Source organism: Schistocerca americana, chromosome 6, assembly GCF_021461395.2.
Source record: "Schistocerca americana isolate TAMUIC-IGC-003095 chromosome 6, iqSchAmer2.1, whole genome shotgun sequence".
NCBI classification, from domain to species: domain Eukaryota; kingdom Metazoa; phylum Arthropoda; class Insecta; order Orthoptera; family Acrididae; genus Schistocerca; species Schistocerca americana.
The window spans coordinates 406,151,249-406,168,996 of record NC_060124.1 but is presented as its reverse complement, the minus strand read 5'-3'; the positions used below and the strand labels follow the sequence as shown (position 1 = coordinate 406,168,996).

The 17,748-nt window shown below is 44.0% G+C and overlaps 1 protein-coding gene and 1 non-coding gene across 2 annotated transcripts in view; one reads left to right on the top strand and one right to left on the bottom strand.

Moving 5' to 3' along the window:
* LOC124619760 (chitin deacetylase 1) overlaps positions 1–17,748 on the top strand; it is a 207,268-nt gene that overhangs the window by 66,873 nt on the left and 122,647 nt on the right. The gene's annotated exons all lie outside the window — the stretch shown is intronic.
* On the bottom strand, positions 4,559–4,633 carry Trnar-gcg. The gene has a single exon. It is a non-coding gene; the product is annotated as a tRNA-Arg (tRNA).

The following is a 17,748-nucleotide window of genomic DNA, read 5'->3' as shown; positions in this document are numbered from 1 at the left end:
AACGTATATTTCAAGACAGCCTCTTCTGGTCGAATTGAGTCTTCCGACAATATTTTAATGTGCCACGACAGTGTAGTTGTCTTTTTGGCGTGTATACGATGTATTACTGTGAGCTTGCTTCATCAACGAGCTTTGTTGTCGCTGGAACTGTCTGATCTTCCCGCATATTACAGGGATGAGCCTGCAATAAGAACTTCCATTCTGGCCGTAGTAATTTTACAGTTTAAGTCTACTTCAGGGGTGAGTGTAACGAAGTTCTAAATCTCTCAGTTGTCTTCAGGAGTTTTGTTCGTTAAGTTCCTAGAAAACAGTTGTTCTGTTTTCAGCATCTCCTTAGTATTGGGTGGTCCCAGAAATAACTTAAAATAATATAAGAAGCGCGAAAGCTACTTTCTCTTTTATTGCTTTTCAATATAGCAGACATTTTTATTTCCTGTTAAACTAGTGTTGTGATAACTACACATTTTCCTCACGTATTCACTCGTAAAAACCCTCTCTTGCAAAAGGCAATGTAATCATCCTATCGATTTATAATTATTACAAACTTTACGATTAAATGCGTTTCGGCTATCAAGCCATCTTCAGAATCACATTAAAAGAATGTCGATACACATAAGCTCGTAAAAAATTCCAGTGATCAAAAGAGCACTGGACTAGTCCATGAAGAGTTAGAAATTGAATTCTTGAACAATAGCACAGAGGGGAAAAAGAAAGTAACTTTAATGATAACGATATTGAGTACATGGCTACTGAGGAAAATTTGTGCCTGGCTGAGACTCAAACCTGGATTTCTTGCTTTTTGCGAGACACCTTAACTTGATTTTTTACGTCCCGTTATAGCCATATCTCACTCCATAACTACCTTCAACAGCACAAGCTCTTTGGCCTCATTTCTGGCCTTTTTCAAAGGCTTTTTCCACTAGAACGAACAGAGAGGAGAAAACATGAATTGAAGCACAAAGCAAAACAGGTTCTTCACTCCTGATGCTTTATTGCTGCGAAACCAACGAAAACATGATATCCCATTAATCAATGAAACTCGTATCTCTTGGAAACTAAAATCTTCGACTCTTCATGTACTAATTGTAATTGCCTCATTAGAATTGAAAATTCCTCCTGAACTAATTACTACTGTAAAAGCGAAATATTCTTCAAATGTCGCCAGTGTCAAGCCTATGGCCATCCTTAATAATACATCCTCCAGGAACTACTGTTCTTGAAACACTAAATCTTCTCGGACACTAAAACTTCGCCATGAAATTGAAATTATAACTTTTCTTAGGTGACTGTCTACGGCTGTTAACAATTAGGCTATCTGTCTTCCACTGTAAGTGCTGATACCACCTACGCTTTCCGAATGGTAGTACGAGAGAGTCTCACAATGGGCAAATGGTAGTAATGCCGCTGTGGAACGGAGTCGGTGGAAGGCCGAGGCTGCCACGAGGAAAGTATACGGAGTGAGTCAGGAGGAAAGGTACGTGCCTTGAGGGGTGATAACATTAGTTAATCTGAAAAAAAACGTCGTATAAATATACGTCCTATTCCTAATGGATTCCGAGGTAGAACACATTTAATGTGCGTTGTTATTTATTTTCTGAATTATTCAAACTTTGTCATTGTTTACAGCGTACCACAGTAGTGTAGAGAAAGCTTAGACGAACAATTTGATGCAGTACACTTGTGGTCTCTCAAGGCGGGAAACTGCCTCAAACGGGCCTACAAAAACTATTTGGCCACAGCGCATGCGCGTTGTGCGAGATTTTCCATATTCTCAAATTCTCATCGCGTAAACCATTAGCCTACAGAAGAAATGAGTAGAATTTTTTTTGTAGCAAATTTAATCTAGTTTAATTTTGTACTGCGACACGTTTTCTCTGGAGGGTGCGGTTTTCGAGTTATTCGAGGGAAACGTACGAAACTGATATTACACGTGTCTTATCTCGGAAACCGTTCTGAACAGGGTACATGACCTTAAGACACTTTTTTGTTCAGAATCACTAATACTATCCCTTCCCTCCCCCTCCCCCCCCGCCCCCCACCCCCCCGCAAAGTACGATTTATGGCAACGGATTCTACTTGAGACTATTTCTTCCATTTAACTCGTAACGTGTCTTTTCATCAACGAGATAGAAGCATGTAGGAGGATAGGACCATCTGACACTACGTTATTTCAAGAGACGTTCACTGTATTGTTGTCCTCAGTTCATTAATTGGTGGCTTAGCATTTCTCACCGTTGTTCACAGATATTATTTCATGTCATTACATATTTATTATTTCATTCTCGACAGCCCATTAACATAACTTCAGTGAATCTAGCTCAAATTGTTATAAAATTATTACCTATTTCAGATGTTAACGCAATTCAGTAAGACTTTTCATGATCGCTGCACAGTACCATTGTTCGCGTGCTGACGCGAGCAAGATTATTTGCGGATGAGGTACAAGGAGTTACATCTCTCGTCCCCTCCACTGCGTAGCTCGCGAGTTTCCCCGTAGCGAGCCCGTCATGGGCGCTCTTTCTCTCCCGTGGCGTTGACCGCCAGCAAGCATTACCGCGCAGCATCGACCGTTCGGAGAAAGGAGTCGCTGTGGCCAAATGCACTTCCACCTCACTCTTCCTTCTGCCGCTTCTTGCTTTCTGACACGTAATTCACTGGGGAAGTTTCTTCCGGCGATTTCTCCGTACGTAGCTAATGTCCTGTCTAGCGCACAGTTCATTCGCGCACAGTCGCAAAATGTACTCCTTCGCTGGCAGGGTTGTAATTCCTTGACACATAGGCGAATCCGACATTAAGATTCTCTTTAGACTTCAATAAAAGCTGTAGCCGTGGGGAAAATGGCCAATTTCTGTGATATCAAGCCTCGAAAATGCGCTTCTCGTAGTGCTCGTTTTAATGTGTAACTTAACCATATGACTAGGAGAAAAAAATTTCAAGAGCAACGCTACAAAACCCTCTCTTAGTGTCGGTGTTCGTTGGGAATATCGCATTTTGCACTAATACAGCAGAGTTTGGCAGTCGTTGCCCCGTAGTAAGCATAATGAAAGAGAAAAAACCATTTAGAGATTCGAAAGTGATTAGGATGTTAATTGTGAGACCAGAAGTCTCCAGAAACCAAAGACGTCAGCCGTGGAACCAATGGTGTGTAGAACATTCTTTCGCTTCTACTACAACGGTTAGTTGAGCGAGATTTTCGATACTCTCAAATTCTCATCGCGTAAACCATTAGCAAAGAGAAAAATTAAGTAGGAATTTTTTTGTAGCAAATTTAACCTTGTTTAATTTTGTACTGCGACACGTTTTTCTCTGGAATATATTGCTTCCCCCTACTTATACCTCCCGAGGAGATCACGAATGTAAAATTAGAGAGATTCGAGCGCGCACGGAGGCTTTCCGGCAGTCGTCCTTCCCGCGAACCATACGCGACTGGAACAGAAAAGAGAGGTAATGACAGTGGCACGTAAAGTGCCCTCCGCCACATACCGTTGGGTGGCTTGCGGAGTATAAATGTAGATGTAGTTTGTGGAAAAAGCCTTCCTGTTGGCTTCAAGGGTGGAGTATGTTTTCTTTGTTTTCTTAAGCACAGTGATTATCGGATACTGCTCGCGCCCACAACGTGCTTTATAGTTCATCTGTAATATGTACAAAAAAAAAAAAAGTTTGTGAAATCTTATGGGACTTAACTGCTAAGGTCATCAGACCCTAAGCTTACACACTACTTAACCTAAATTATCCTAAGGACAAACACACACACACACCCATGACCGAGGGAGGACTCGAACCTCCGCCGGGACCAGCTGCACAGTCCATGACTGCAGCGCCTCAGGCCGCTCGGCTAATCCCGCGCAGCTGTAATATGTACAGGCCTGTTTTGTAAGTCCATCAGATTCTCATCGAATCACCATGCTCCTTACCTTAAGGATAGGAGCATTATCGTTCTTTTACCAGAAAAGGTCCGATTTTGAGCATTGTGGGAAGCACGCTATTGGACAAAAACCACCTATCGTCTTTCGATGTTTTGTTTTGTCAGTTAATTTCTTAAACCCAAATGAACAATGTTTCAATTTAGTGCTCACATAACACTTCCACTTCAAAATGTGATAGCTGGTAGTCTACTTGAGCATATGAACTTGTAGTCACGTCGAATTCGGATTCACTCGGTTCTCTCTATTGATTTATTTTGGCAGATTACATAACTGTGATGCTGACGCATTCTGTCTAAGGCTATAATATAGCCTGAAGTTATTGCAAGCACATGCAGTACAATCCCCGAAGATGGGAAAGAACGTTAGTAATCGTCGCGTCGACGATGGCCTCATTAGATGCACAACATAATCTCGGATTGGACGAACATGAGGAAGGACATAAGTCATGCCCTTTCAAATGAATCATCCCGGTTACTGAATGAGGATCCAGTATATTAATTATTGCGCCATATGATGACGTCCCATGCCTTTCAGCCACACAGTTTATGTAAGACCTTTAAATTCATTTAAATTTATATTAATTCATGTTTGTTAGACGAGATACATTAAACTTCCTGACAGATTAAAACTGTGTGCCGGACCGAGACTCGAACTCGGGACCTTTGCTTTTCGCGGGCAAATGCTCTACCAACTGAGCTACCCAAGCACGACTCCCTATCCGTCCTCACAGCTTCAATTCTGCCAGTACTTTTTCTCCTAACTTTCAAACTTCACAGAAGCTCTTCTGCGAACCTTGCACAACTAGCACTCCTGGAAGATAGGACATTGCGGAGACTTGCCAAAGGTCCCGAGTTCGAGTCTCGGTCCGGCAGACAGTTTTAATCTGTCAGGAAGTTTCATATCAGCGCACACTCCGCTGCAGAGTGAAAATCTCATTCTGGAAACATCCCCCAGGCTGTGGCAAAGTCATGTCTCCACAATATCCTTTCTTCCAAGAGTGCTAGTTCTGCAAGGTTCGCAGAAGAGCTTCTGTGAAGTTTGGAAAGTAGGAGACGAGGCACTGGCAGAATTGATGCTGTGAGGACGAACCGTGAGTCGTGATTGGGTAGCTCAGCTGGTAGATCACTTGCCTGCGAAAGGCAAAGGTCCCGAGCTCGAGTCTCGGTCCGGCAGACAGTTTTAATCTGTCAGGAAGTTTCATATCAGAGCACACTCCGCTGCAAAGTGAAAAATCTTATTCTGGAGATATATTAAGTATTTTATGCAGACGCCCAGTAGACAGCGATGTCACTGATCTCTTTCAACAGTTTACGAGGTGAATGACACAATCATACACATCAGCCTCTTCAACTGGCGTTATCCAAGACGAGACACTTCACTAGCACGGCGGACTAGAGGTACCTGTGAAAAATCGTGTCAGTCTTTATGGCCAACTAGCGACAACTGACTGGGCACTCGGATGTTAACAAAAAAATGGGTCTGGTGTGAACAGGACTCGCACTCTGAGGGTTCCGTACAAACTTAATTATATATAAAAACAGTTCATCCAAGAAGCGAGAATATCGACGATTTTTGCCTGTTATCTACATTGATACTGCAAAGACTTTCGAGAAAGTTTTAATTTTAAGTTTGAAGTTGGCTAGCAAATGACAAAAAAATTCGTTACGTGTGATATAATTACAAATGAACAATTTTCTTCTTTTTTCTTTACTTGCACCATGAAACCTCTCTTCTTCCAAATTTCATGATTCTAGGTCAACGGGCCGGCCGGTGTGGCCGTGCGGTTGAAGGCGCTTCAGTCTGGAACCGCGTGACCGCTACGGTCGCAGGTTCGAATCCTGCCTCGGGCATTGATGTATGTGATGTCCTTAGGTTAGTTAGGTTTAATTAGTTCTAAGTTCTAGGCGACTGATGACCTCAGAAGTTAAGTCGCATAGTGCTCAGAGCCATTTGAACCATTCTAGGTCAACGGGAAGTACCCTACAGACTTTGACAAGTTAGTTTTCGAATATCAAAATATGTGACATAAATAGCCGTATCTTTTGATTGTATTGTGTCAGAGGCTTACAATTATTACACCGCCAAGGGGCTATAGACCTTAGTATGTAATATAAATTTCGACTGGATACGTTACCCGTTCCTGAGAAAAAGACGTCTTAACAGATGGGCGGACAGAGAGTTGGTCTGATAACAAACGACAAAAAATTAGCTTCCAAACGACTGCTGCTGCCAGTGACAATCAGGGTTTAAAAATACTAGATTGAAACATAAGTAAGAAGTAGTAAAAATGAGAATAGGGATCTGGTGAATGTAATAACTGGGAAACATGCGGTAGAAGAAGAGCAGTAAGATTGCGTTAGGTGCCCTACGCAGAGTGACGCAGGCGAAGAAAACTTTCTATTGCAAACGATCCCTTCTGGATTCCAGTATTGATAAATGATTTCCTGTAACTGTGTATCCTGGGCACTACATTATATAGACTAGCGGAAAAATACTCCCATCCGAGTACAAAAATAAATAAATAAATAAATAAAAATTTAAAAAAACCAATGTGCTCCTTTTTAAAAGACTCTGACTGAAATGTGGGGTACCAGCTGCCTCATTCTACCTTCCTCTGTACCTGTTTTTAACATGCAACTCACATCTCACTCCCACAAGCTCCCCTAACTGCAACCCGCCATGCGCACCAGTCCATCACCCCTAAGTAGACAATACCTATCCTCTCCCACATGCCTTTTATGACTCATTCATTCAGCCCAACTCTTCAATAACTCACTGCGCCTCCCTAATTGTCACTGTTCCCTGTCTCATGACTACAGTCTCCTTCGTACTGTTCTACAACTACTGTCTTCTCTCACTGTCACTGTCTGCCTCTTGCTCTCTCTTACTCCACCATCTCACTGATTCCTTCCCACTGCTACTTTCCCTTTCACTGTCATTATCGCTCTCTTCCTCGATGTCATTGTCACAGACTGTGTCATAATCACTGGCTCACACCCACTCCCACTTCCTCCTCCTCTTAATCCCTCTCCCACTGAGCAGTGTCTCCTTCATTCTTTTCCTTGCACTGTTCTGTCGCTGTCAACTATGTTTCACTGACACCATGTCCCTTTCTTCCTCTCACACGACCATTGTCTCATTTTTTCTTTTTGTACCACAACCACTGCCTATTATCTTCCAGTATTTATCAATTTTTCGTCTCTTTCCTATCGCCACTACCTTCTTCTCTGTCAGCATAGACATATGTTTACATGTCAAAAATTTTTGGGAAAATTGTTAGAGCTGCTGAGAAAGGTAGAATGAGGCAGCTGGCCTTTTGAACAGGAACATATTCGCCTTTTTTTGTACTCCGACAGGAGCAGTTTTCTGCTGGTTCCATTCTTTTCCCTGCTATAGTAGGGCATGTAACTCGTATGAAATGAACTTTATAGGTCAGTAAAATTTCGATATAGTTTTCTTATATGAAACTGCAATCACGCAAAACTGTGTTTATATCACATATCGGAGTTAACATGCACAAAAATTTTGCATGTGCGTAATTACTAAGCGGAGACACTTTACAGCATATTTCTCCATGCTACGTCACTTTATAAACTATATTTTCGTCTCACGATGGATTTTACGTGCATATTTCATTTGTATAGCCAGGGTAAATTTGAACCACTCTATCTCGAAACGGATAAAGATATCAAGAAAATTTTTAAAGTCTTCCGAGATCGTTTTCGTAGGAACATAGCGTAAAAATTTCAGCCATTTGCTGTGCATAAGCGTCTTGGAATCCGCGGCTCGATTTTGGTAATCAAAAACTATGTTTTTGGTGTGTTTATCGATAACGGATAAAGATGTTTGAAAACTGGAAGATGGCACTTCTAAATAAATGCCTGGAGACTATGCTGCTAAAAAATGGTTCTAATGGCTCTGAGCATTATGGGACTTAACATCTGAGGTCATCAGTCCCCTAGAACTTAGAACTACTTAAACCAAACTAACCTAAGGACATCACACACATCCATGCCCGAGGCAGGATTCGAACCTGCGACCGTAGCAGTCGCGCGGTTCCGGACGGAAGCGCCTAGAGCCGCTCGGTCCCCGAGCCGGTAATATGCTGCTAAAATTTGAGCAATATTCTACGATTAGTTATTTAGATATCCGCTGCAGACTGAGAGAAAATGTTGAGAAAAGCCTTTCTCGGGTTTTCTCAGGAACCGACCATGAACTGAATGGTCTCTCCATAAGCAGCTTAAGGTGCACCATAGACCATATCTAGTGCAAAAAGGACCAACAGATTTCCTCCAGTTGCCAAAGCTGGAGAAAAATTTAATATTCAAAAATTGACCCTGTACTGTAGTAAGACTATCATTCTATTGGGTATACAAATGGTTCCTAATCCAAAGCCTATCCAAAACAGTTGACCCCACCTTTGTATCGTCAATAGAACCCGAGGTATGAGCCTCGGAAATATCCCGATTTCATGCACGGCGTTTTGGAATGTGTTGTAAAGTATGGACGATGAGGAAATCAATGGAAGCAAAAGTGGCTAGATCTGAAACATGGAGCTAAAGAAGGATGTTAAAAATTAAGTGGTACACAATGAAAGATCAAGAAAGAATTAGCGAGTTAAAATGTAAATGAAAAACGATTGCTGGGCTAAGAGTCGTTGGAAGAAGATGTACCAAGACCCGTCAGATTTGTGAATACTAGTAATAGAGAAAAATTGTTGCGGCAGACGAAAATTCGAATATGAACGAACGTGGGATATAGTTGGTATGCAGAGGTTGGAAGATAGTACAATGTAGGAGGAGGTGAACAAGAAAACTGATGACTAATGTAAAAAGGAAAGAAGGAGTAGCAGGAGTGGTCGTGGGGAGGCGGGCAGCGCAGCCTCCGCCGTGGAGGCAGCAGGTGGGGCGAAGGCCAAGGTCGCGGTGCTTTCCAGCGGCTGGACGGCTGCGGCTGTGGGCTGGAGCCGGAGTTTCTCCCTCGTCAGCCTGCTGGCTGCCTGGCCTTCACTTTCTCGGCCAGCGCGCCCTGCCTGGCCCCAAACAGGCGGACACCTGGCTGCCTGGAAAACCCGCTACTGTGGGTCCTCGCCTTCTGTGGCTTCATACTAATGAGCCCTGGGCAGGTCGGCCATTCTTTCCATCGAGAACACTTTGATATGAGTACCTGAGCTCATTTTCTCTCTTCTCTATAATGTAGTCACAGCAGCTTGTGTTTTCCCTCTGCGCTACAAGATGTATTGTTACGAGCCACCAGTACGGCTACGGTCGCTATGGTATTATGTTGATTGGACTTTGTACACACCTGGTCTTTAAAACTGCTATACCAGGAAGCACACCAAAGAACGAAATTTTACGTATTCCGGATATATAGCCCATTCGATACAATACAGTTGTCGGTGATTTGCGGTTGTTACGACCAGACGAAACAACAATCGTCTGACCACAACTGTGGGTTCTTTGATTGCTCCAGGAGATGGCACCTCAGTAGTACAACATACGAAATCTTACTTTCCTTTATTATATGAATGAATAAAAGTTTTACTTAGTGCAGTCCTTTGGCATAGGATTGCTTGATGATTTACAGCTGCCATTGACTATTAAAGCGTCACTTGTTGCATACAATTACAACTGTTCTCTTGAAATACAGTGTTCAACATTTATCAAAGCACATTTCCATCTAAGATTTGAATCACAGTTTAATCTTACTCCGTGATATTGACTGCTTCAGCTGAGATCACGAACAAGTGAGAGTGCTTCCGAGCTCGGCTCTATATTGACCTCCGTGCGAGAACGATGCTGGGCTAACAGAGGGCGCGTGTTTTCTTCAGCCTCTCCCTTTCACCGTTGCGGATTACAGCCAGACATCGCTAATCTCTTTGCTATCGATGCTCATTGCCGACTGTTGAGTGGCTCTGCGATTTTTGAACGATACCACAGTGGGGTATGTAGCATACAGAGCATTTACCTCTGGCATGATTCTGAACTGTGATGTTATGGGGTGCCATTGGATACACCACACGATCACGAGCGAATCAGACTCAATTAGATGACAGATATGGGACATCTTAGCATACTGCTTCAGCTCTGTGGTGCTGTTCATTAATCGTAGTGGTTGGTGCATGGAGTCGTGCCAGTCTCTGCGCAACCAATGGCCAATTGTTCGCGAGAACGTGCTGGCGTGGATAACAGTCGACCACCCTCTCTATTGAGGTACACAGACCGAACAGGAATTATACAATCTTGCATTATCTTATAGAAACATAAAATCACGGAGGCATCGAGGATAGGTAGTGGCTACCGGCCTTAACACGGGAGAATCGTATGGAGTCCTATACAAATCACTGGCTACGCCAACTAAACGTGATTGTGTGGTGTATCCATTGGCATCCCGTAACATCACATCAGATGCCAGTCCCCTTGTGAAGAATGCAATCTACGTTAACTGTACATTTAAAATTTAAGTCCATACCCTGCAAACCACTATGAAGTATATGGCAGAATTTCGTATTGTACCAGTTTTTAGGGCGTCTTCCCATTCCAGTCACGCATGGCGCGCGGGAAGAACGAATACTTAAAAGGCCGGCTTCACACTTGGCAACTTTGCAACACTACTCAGTGGTTCGCAAGCAGCGCTTCCTTTGGCATTAGTGACGCTGCTAACGAGCGTGAGTGGTGATCCAAACACGTGTTAGTATCGGTGCAAAGGCACGTTAGTGGTGCTGCAATCTCTGCTCACCTCGTGTTAAATACTGAGCAACAAGTGGAGAACATTTCATTAAATGTTCAACAAGATTTGGCAAAAATTACTATAGAAACTTGTTACCTTCTGCATAACTTCGTCAGGGAAATAGATGGGCATATGTTTGAGGACACGCTTTGTGTTGTTGGATCAGAGGATGAGATGCCAGTAGACAACTCTCTACCTGGAACCGCTACTAAACCCATCCGAACAGCATTTGGCGATTACTTCTTAAATTAAGGGGCATGGTAATGCCTTAAATCTACATCAAATTTGAGGTCAAGATTAACATGCAACTGAAATGTTTGCTTGAAATACGCTACTACAGTATTTCCTGTGTTACTAATATCTGATTAAAATAAACATTGCTTTTCCTATCGATGTGGAAATTCCAGTGAAATTTATTTCGAATTTCGCTACGATGGACTACCATGCATTCTTCTTTGCGATCCTTTTGCTATAATCGTTGTGTTTCAAATCCCATAAGGCAGGTTACTTTTCAGTCTCAATGGCAAAACTACCTCGTTGATAGTGATTAAAATTATTCTGGGTATTATGCCGCGTCATTGCTAAAAACTAACAACAATAATAAACTAAAACCGACGTTTCGGCCGAGTTGCAACGGGCTTTCTCAGGGCACGACTGGTTTTGCATGGGGATAGGTGCTACTATTTATTACAGACTGTCGATGTCTGACGTCACTGTTGTAAAACTTTTAATGGCTCTCTAATATGATTGGCTAGTCCTGACGTAAGGGAAGATGGAGAGAAAGAGGCTATTCGTGGATGCCCATGTCGTCAACGATTGGTAGCTGTCCGCCAATCAGCGTTCGGCTCCTGGTTGGCAAGTTTTCCTCCTGGTGTGCGCGGAAGTGGACTGATAGTTGCTCTACAGCTGTTTGTGCAGATACGTCCGTGTCCCGAGTAGCTTCTGCCCCGCGACCGTTCGCGGCCCCTTGGACTGAGATAGAAGCACCTATCCCCATGCAAAACCAGTCGTGCCCTGAGGAAGGCCGTTGCAATTCGGCCGAAACGTCAGTTTTAGTTTATTATTGTTGTTAGTTTTTAGCAATGACGCGGCATAATGCCCAGAAGAATTTTAATCACTATGACACCGGCCGCGGAAGCCTACGTTCTTATACCTCGTTGATGTTTAGTCCGTGTGTTCCCGTATCCGAAGCCACTGCCCGCTACAGTGCAAACCAACCAGTTCCTTTTTACAGTACTTACTGGGCTAGGAACAAAGTGGTCCAGGACTCGTGCGCCAGCAGCGCTTTGCTCCCGCGTTTGAAACAGTGGTGTGGCTGTGGCGCAGTCTGAAGGCTACCACTACGTGGCTTGTATAGTCACGAGTGGAGTCACTTTTTGTGGTCGCCACCCGCGCCGTAGCAGACCGCCGAGACAGCCAGCAGCGCCACCGTTCAGAAGCTGTGGTTGCTTGTGAAACCGCTCACATACATGCAGTATTCGCCATCGACAGCGTTGCTTATTGGAGCTACGTCTGAAGAAGCCCAAATGTCTCTGCGTGCGTTGTAATTATTCTAACCCGGGCCGGCCTGAGTGGCCGAGCGGTTCTAGGCGCTTCAGTCTGGAACCGCGCGACCACTACGGTCGCATGTTCGAATCCTGCCTCGGGCATGGATGTGTGTGTTGTCCTTAGGTTAGTTAGGTTTAAGTAGTTCGAAGTTCTAGGTGACATGACCTCAGAAGTTAAGTCCCATAGTGCTCAGAGCCATTTGAACCATTTACTAACCCGCCGAGTGGTGTGGAGGATCGTAGTTTAGTCCTAGAGACGACACTTCATGGCTTTTTCTGAGTACACTTTTTCGGGATAGTATACGTCTATCTTCAAGCCCTCGCCAGTTCCGTTTTTTCAGCAATTTTGGCAAAGTTCTTTCTCCTCGGAGCCTTCACACAAGGGTGCGTCTACCATGATGCTCCACGCTGAAGGTGGACTCATCTAAAAATGCGAGCCACACGTGCGTCCATTGTCATCTTTCGACGACCCAGTGCTGGCGTGCCTTTCAATCCTGCTGCATCAACGGGAACCGCAACAATGGTTGCCGTGCTGATAGCCCGTGGTGCTCCAGACATCATCGCGCTTCTAGGAGAAGGTGACACTCGCAATGCGATCGAGGATCGCTCGCGGCTGGCTACTGGTCTGTTAACAGATTGGTGTCAGAAGACTAAATGTCTATTGCGCCACAGAAATCACTATATTTGCTCTTGAAAGGCAAGTTAAATAGGGACCCAATAGACAGAATTAATGGCCAGATAGTATCGCAACAGAGATATGCCCGTTACTTAGGGCTATATCTACATGAGACATGGAGTTTCATTCCGCATATCGAGCAAATAACGACTAAGTCCTTAGCTCTGTTCAACACATTAATATCAATCGGACAAAGAAGATTCCATTTGGCGTCAAAGGCAATCAATATTTATCCAATAGTAGGGCACGCATCCAGTGTGTGGACCCACAGGTTAGCTCTGGTGCGGCCTGCCGCTGCTGTCAGGCGAATACAGAGGAATGTTTTCATGAGATGTGTTGGGGCATTCAACACGTCCCACAGATGCACTGTTGGTAATCATGGGTCTATGCCCACTAGACTTGATAATAAGGCAGCACGCAGCCTTCTGTTCGCTGCATAAACAAAACATTGACAAAGTGCAAAATATTATGGGCACTCCTCTGATAAGTGTTAAGGCTATTAAAGAAAGAATGCTTGACATTTGGCAGGGAGAATGGGATGGGTCTAATACGGGCCGTGGAGTTCATAGGTTTCTACCTACGGTAAGGGAAAGACTGAAGAACAAGGTAATGAAGCCCTCGCACGGCCTAGTTCATTTCCTTACAGGTTATGGTCCCTATCCCACGTACCTACATCGAATACGGAAAAGGCCAATACCAGAGTGTGATTGTGGTGACCACGAGGGATCGCCTGAATATACAGTGTTTGACTGTCCAACATACGAGCAGGCTGTCTCAGTTGAGAGGCAGCTTCTACAAGCAAGGAATGTTGAAGAAATATTGACGAATGGCGAATTGTTGAACAATTTGGCAAAGTTGGTAAACAAAATCTCAAGGGAGGCTCAGCGAGCCTACCTTGGGGGAGGTTAAAAGCGTATGTGCGCTCAAGATCTACTGCGCAAATGTAAATATGTAAATAAATTGTTTGTTTAAGTCTCTGACGTGTAGTAGCTTGTAGCTGCAGTTAGTTCAATATGGTGGAGAGAATACAAGAATGGTATAAATGGGGTGGTTTTTTCTAGTAGTAGCGGCCCGCCTCCACGTGGCTAGGGACGGGCAACTCTCTGGGAGGATTCCAGAGAGGCTAAGAGGCCGTTCATTGATACATACTATTAGTTCGTTTATTTGCTTGTAAGTGTGGTCATACTAATAAACCACTTTTGTAAAACTAATAGAAAAGTTTAGTGTTAATACACCCACTCAAAAGTGTTAGAAAGCGGGTTATGTATGTATTAATAAAGCTAAAAAATAAAAAGTGTCCGCGTGGATACTTGTCCTGCTAGAAACGAACCCATTTCGTGACTAGGCTGCACGGTCCCGCATGGACGAACGAACGATGTCCATCCTCTCGGGCATGGGCATGTTTATATCCAACATCGTGTTCGCTATAGCCCTCCTGAATCCATATTACCACGATATTCGTCGAATACCAACCAAAGCTAGAAGCAGTCTCATGGTAGGATAAATCGATGTCTCGATACACGACGATCCTGCCACTGTCGAATTCAGACACGTACTGGTAGACGCTTTTACTTGTTATGCGAAGGATAACTTCAACCGTCACACAACATTCAGATGCGATTTATGAATGAGGAACCCACAGTGTAACATTTCTTTGCGTACACAATGTAGATGGCGCTACTCCTACCTACTTTGTGCTAGTGCTAAACCTCATAATCATTTGCGCATCCAAGCATGTAGTACACTTCATGCCAATTTGATGTTTGTTGCACTCCGTCTTATACTACTGCTATTTCAATGTCCAGTGGCCTAGTAAAGATCTTCGATGACGACTTACTGCATTCACGACAGGTATGACTGTTGTATCTAACCTAAGCTGCTCATGGCCCTAGGAAATAAACGTTAACTTACTACTAAAAGGCAGAGAGCTTTAAAGAAGATTATTTGCTTCTAACAAGAGGTCCACTGCTACATAAGAGACGGCTGCGTTTAATACGGAGTAAAGGTAAAGCTGTCGTCAACCTGAAGGTTGGTTTGAACACCTCTGTGCTTTACTGTGCATGGTCGTAATGGATGTTGTACGCCCTTGCCTTTGAAATCCTAACTGCAGCCAGTTACACGGGGGAGAGAGTGTGAACTTCAATATTTTTCACATTTAAGAAACAGTGCGAGAGGTGAAACTTAGCGATAAGTGACAGAATAAAAAAAATACTGCGACTGACTGAGGATCGAACCCCACACCTTTGGATCCTTAATCAGTCACTGGATCACCTTTTTTTGTTTCTTCCTTCTGTCGTTTATTCGCCTCTTTATCCACACCAGTTCTGTACGAATGTCGCATGACTTCTTTCGTCTTCCATCGATGAAAACTTCGTTCAGTTTCTTTTATTATTTTTTTTATTACACAGTGTGGCAATCCCCTGACCGAATACGCTGAGCTATCGCGCCGGCGCCCACCGAGCCACACTTCATAGACGGACAGATCGAAAGTCAACGACAGGGTCGGTTACGCTTTTCCACATGCGAGGGGACACGAGAAGCACTGGAATGAGATTTCCACTCTGCAGCGGAGTGTGCGCTGATATGAAACTTCCTGGCAGATTAAAACTGTGTGCGCCGACCGAGACTCGAACTCAGGACCTTTGCCTTTCGCGGGCAAGTGCTCTACCATCTGAGCTACCGAAGCACGACTCACGCCCGGTCTCACAGCTTTACTTCTGCCAGTGCCTCGTCTCCTACCTTCCAAACTTTACAGAAGCTCTCCTGCGAACCTTGCAGAACTAGCACTCCTGAAAGAAAGGATACTGCGGAGACATGGCTTAGCCACAGCCTGGGGGATGTTTCCAGAATGAGAATCTGCGCGAAGTTCCAAGCTTTGTAGGTGCTTTGCGGCGGACTGTTCAACGTACCCACTAACAGTGGTGTAGCATACGTCGCCTCGAAACACGACGCTAAAAATGAGGTTGGAAGAAGGTCCTAATAGAGTGACCGGAGGTGCGTCTCACGGCCTGTGGATCAAAATCGCTTTCAGAGCCGACAGGAATTGCTGCAGGCAGATAATGGAGGTCCGTCACAACCTGTTAGCGAGAGAACATTGCGACGGGAACTGCATGTAATGAACATTTGAAGTCGGTCACCCCGCAAGAGTCCATTGCTCACACAGGAACATAAAGACGACAACAGCGAAGTTCATCCGACTGGAATAATATGCCAGTGGTTTTCTAAACACTCCCCGCCTTATTACATCTCGATTGGCCTGCAAAATCACCTGACATAACCCATAGAAAATCAGCAAGACATGTTGAAACACTGGGTAAAACGCTGACATCAGCATCCTCACAATTTGTGTAATTGCGCGGTCATATCCTTAGCGAATGGCTTAACCTGGATGCGACGTACCGGCGCAATCTTGTGGACCCACTTTCTTACCGAACAGAGGTGATTATCAGGTCCAGGAGCGGAATTACACGGTATTTAGTGATGGTTGTAATGATTTGTCTAGGGGTGACTAATTTTTTGTTCGATGATCTTATTATATGTCGGCTACTAGAAACCTGTACTCCACAAGCCAACTCACAGTGTGTGGCCGAGGGTACGTCTGTTGTCGCTGCCATTTCCTGGAGTGTCCTCTCCATTTCACGAATGGAGCACGGAAAGATCGTCTATCAGTAAATCTCCGAACGTCTATTTCCCCATTACGAAGACCTTATGAGAAGTGTCTTGGGGGGAGCAGTTTGTTGCCTGACTCTTCTTGGAATGCACATGTTTTGAGTTTTGTCAGTAAACCTCTCCCTGACATAAAACGTCTTTGTAACACTTGCTACTTGAGGACGGAGATACTCTCGCGCTTACTTCAAGAATCATCATCAGTCCAGTCTGATAAGGGTCCCAAACAGACGAGCAACAGTCAAGAATTGCTCAGACCAGGGCTCGATTACGTGAGTGAATTACGTTCCTAAGATTCTCGCAATGAATCTCAATCCGTCACGAGCATTTGCTACAACTCATCTTACGAGGTCTTCCCACTTGAAACTGTTCAGCAACCATGCTTATACACGTTTCATAGTTCTTGATGTTTACAGTGATTGATCTATAATTGTGCTTTCAAACAATTGTGACTCTTTTTACCGATGTTTACGCAATACCTTACATTTATGTTGTGGGTCAACTGCGGGTTTCTACATCAAAAGTCAATCCCCTGCAGTCCTTTCTGCATTTCTTATTGAAGGCAGCATTCTCTACAGAAAACAACCTCACAGAGCTTCCTCTATTATCCAATCATTTACATGTGTCGTAAACAGTGATGACCCTATAACAGTTCCTTTGGAAAGCTCGAAATTACTCTTACACGTGGCAGTTTCGGCCCGTTAAGAACGACGTTTTTGGTTCTATCTTCTAGAAAGACTTGAATTCAGTCATCTGGTCGGATATTCCGTAATCTCGTATTTTGTTCCCTGAGCGACAGCGCGGAACCGTCTCGAATGCCTTCCGGACACGAGGAACTCGGCCGCAACCTCTGTTGCGTTATCTATTGTGTTCTGGATCTTATGGCAGAACAGAACGAGGTGACTTTCACAAAGTAAGGAACAGCATACACAAAACATACACGACGTTCACCGATCGTCATAAAAGAGGGCAAGACGAATTGTGATCATTGTTGGCAGGCATGTAGATGGTACCACACTCATACCACCTTTGCACGCAGGATGAAAAGACGGAAGTGCATTAGAACTGGTAAGCTAGGACACAAGGAGTGAAAGCCACTGGACCTTTAGAACAACAATTTATTAACAAATGAAGTTACAAAAAATCTGTCATTGAGCAACAGTTATTTTAAGAACTTTCCCCAAAGTAAAATTTATGTGGGCCA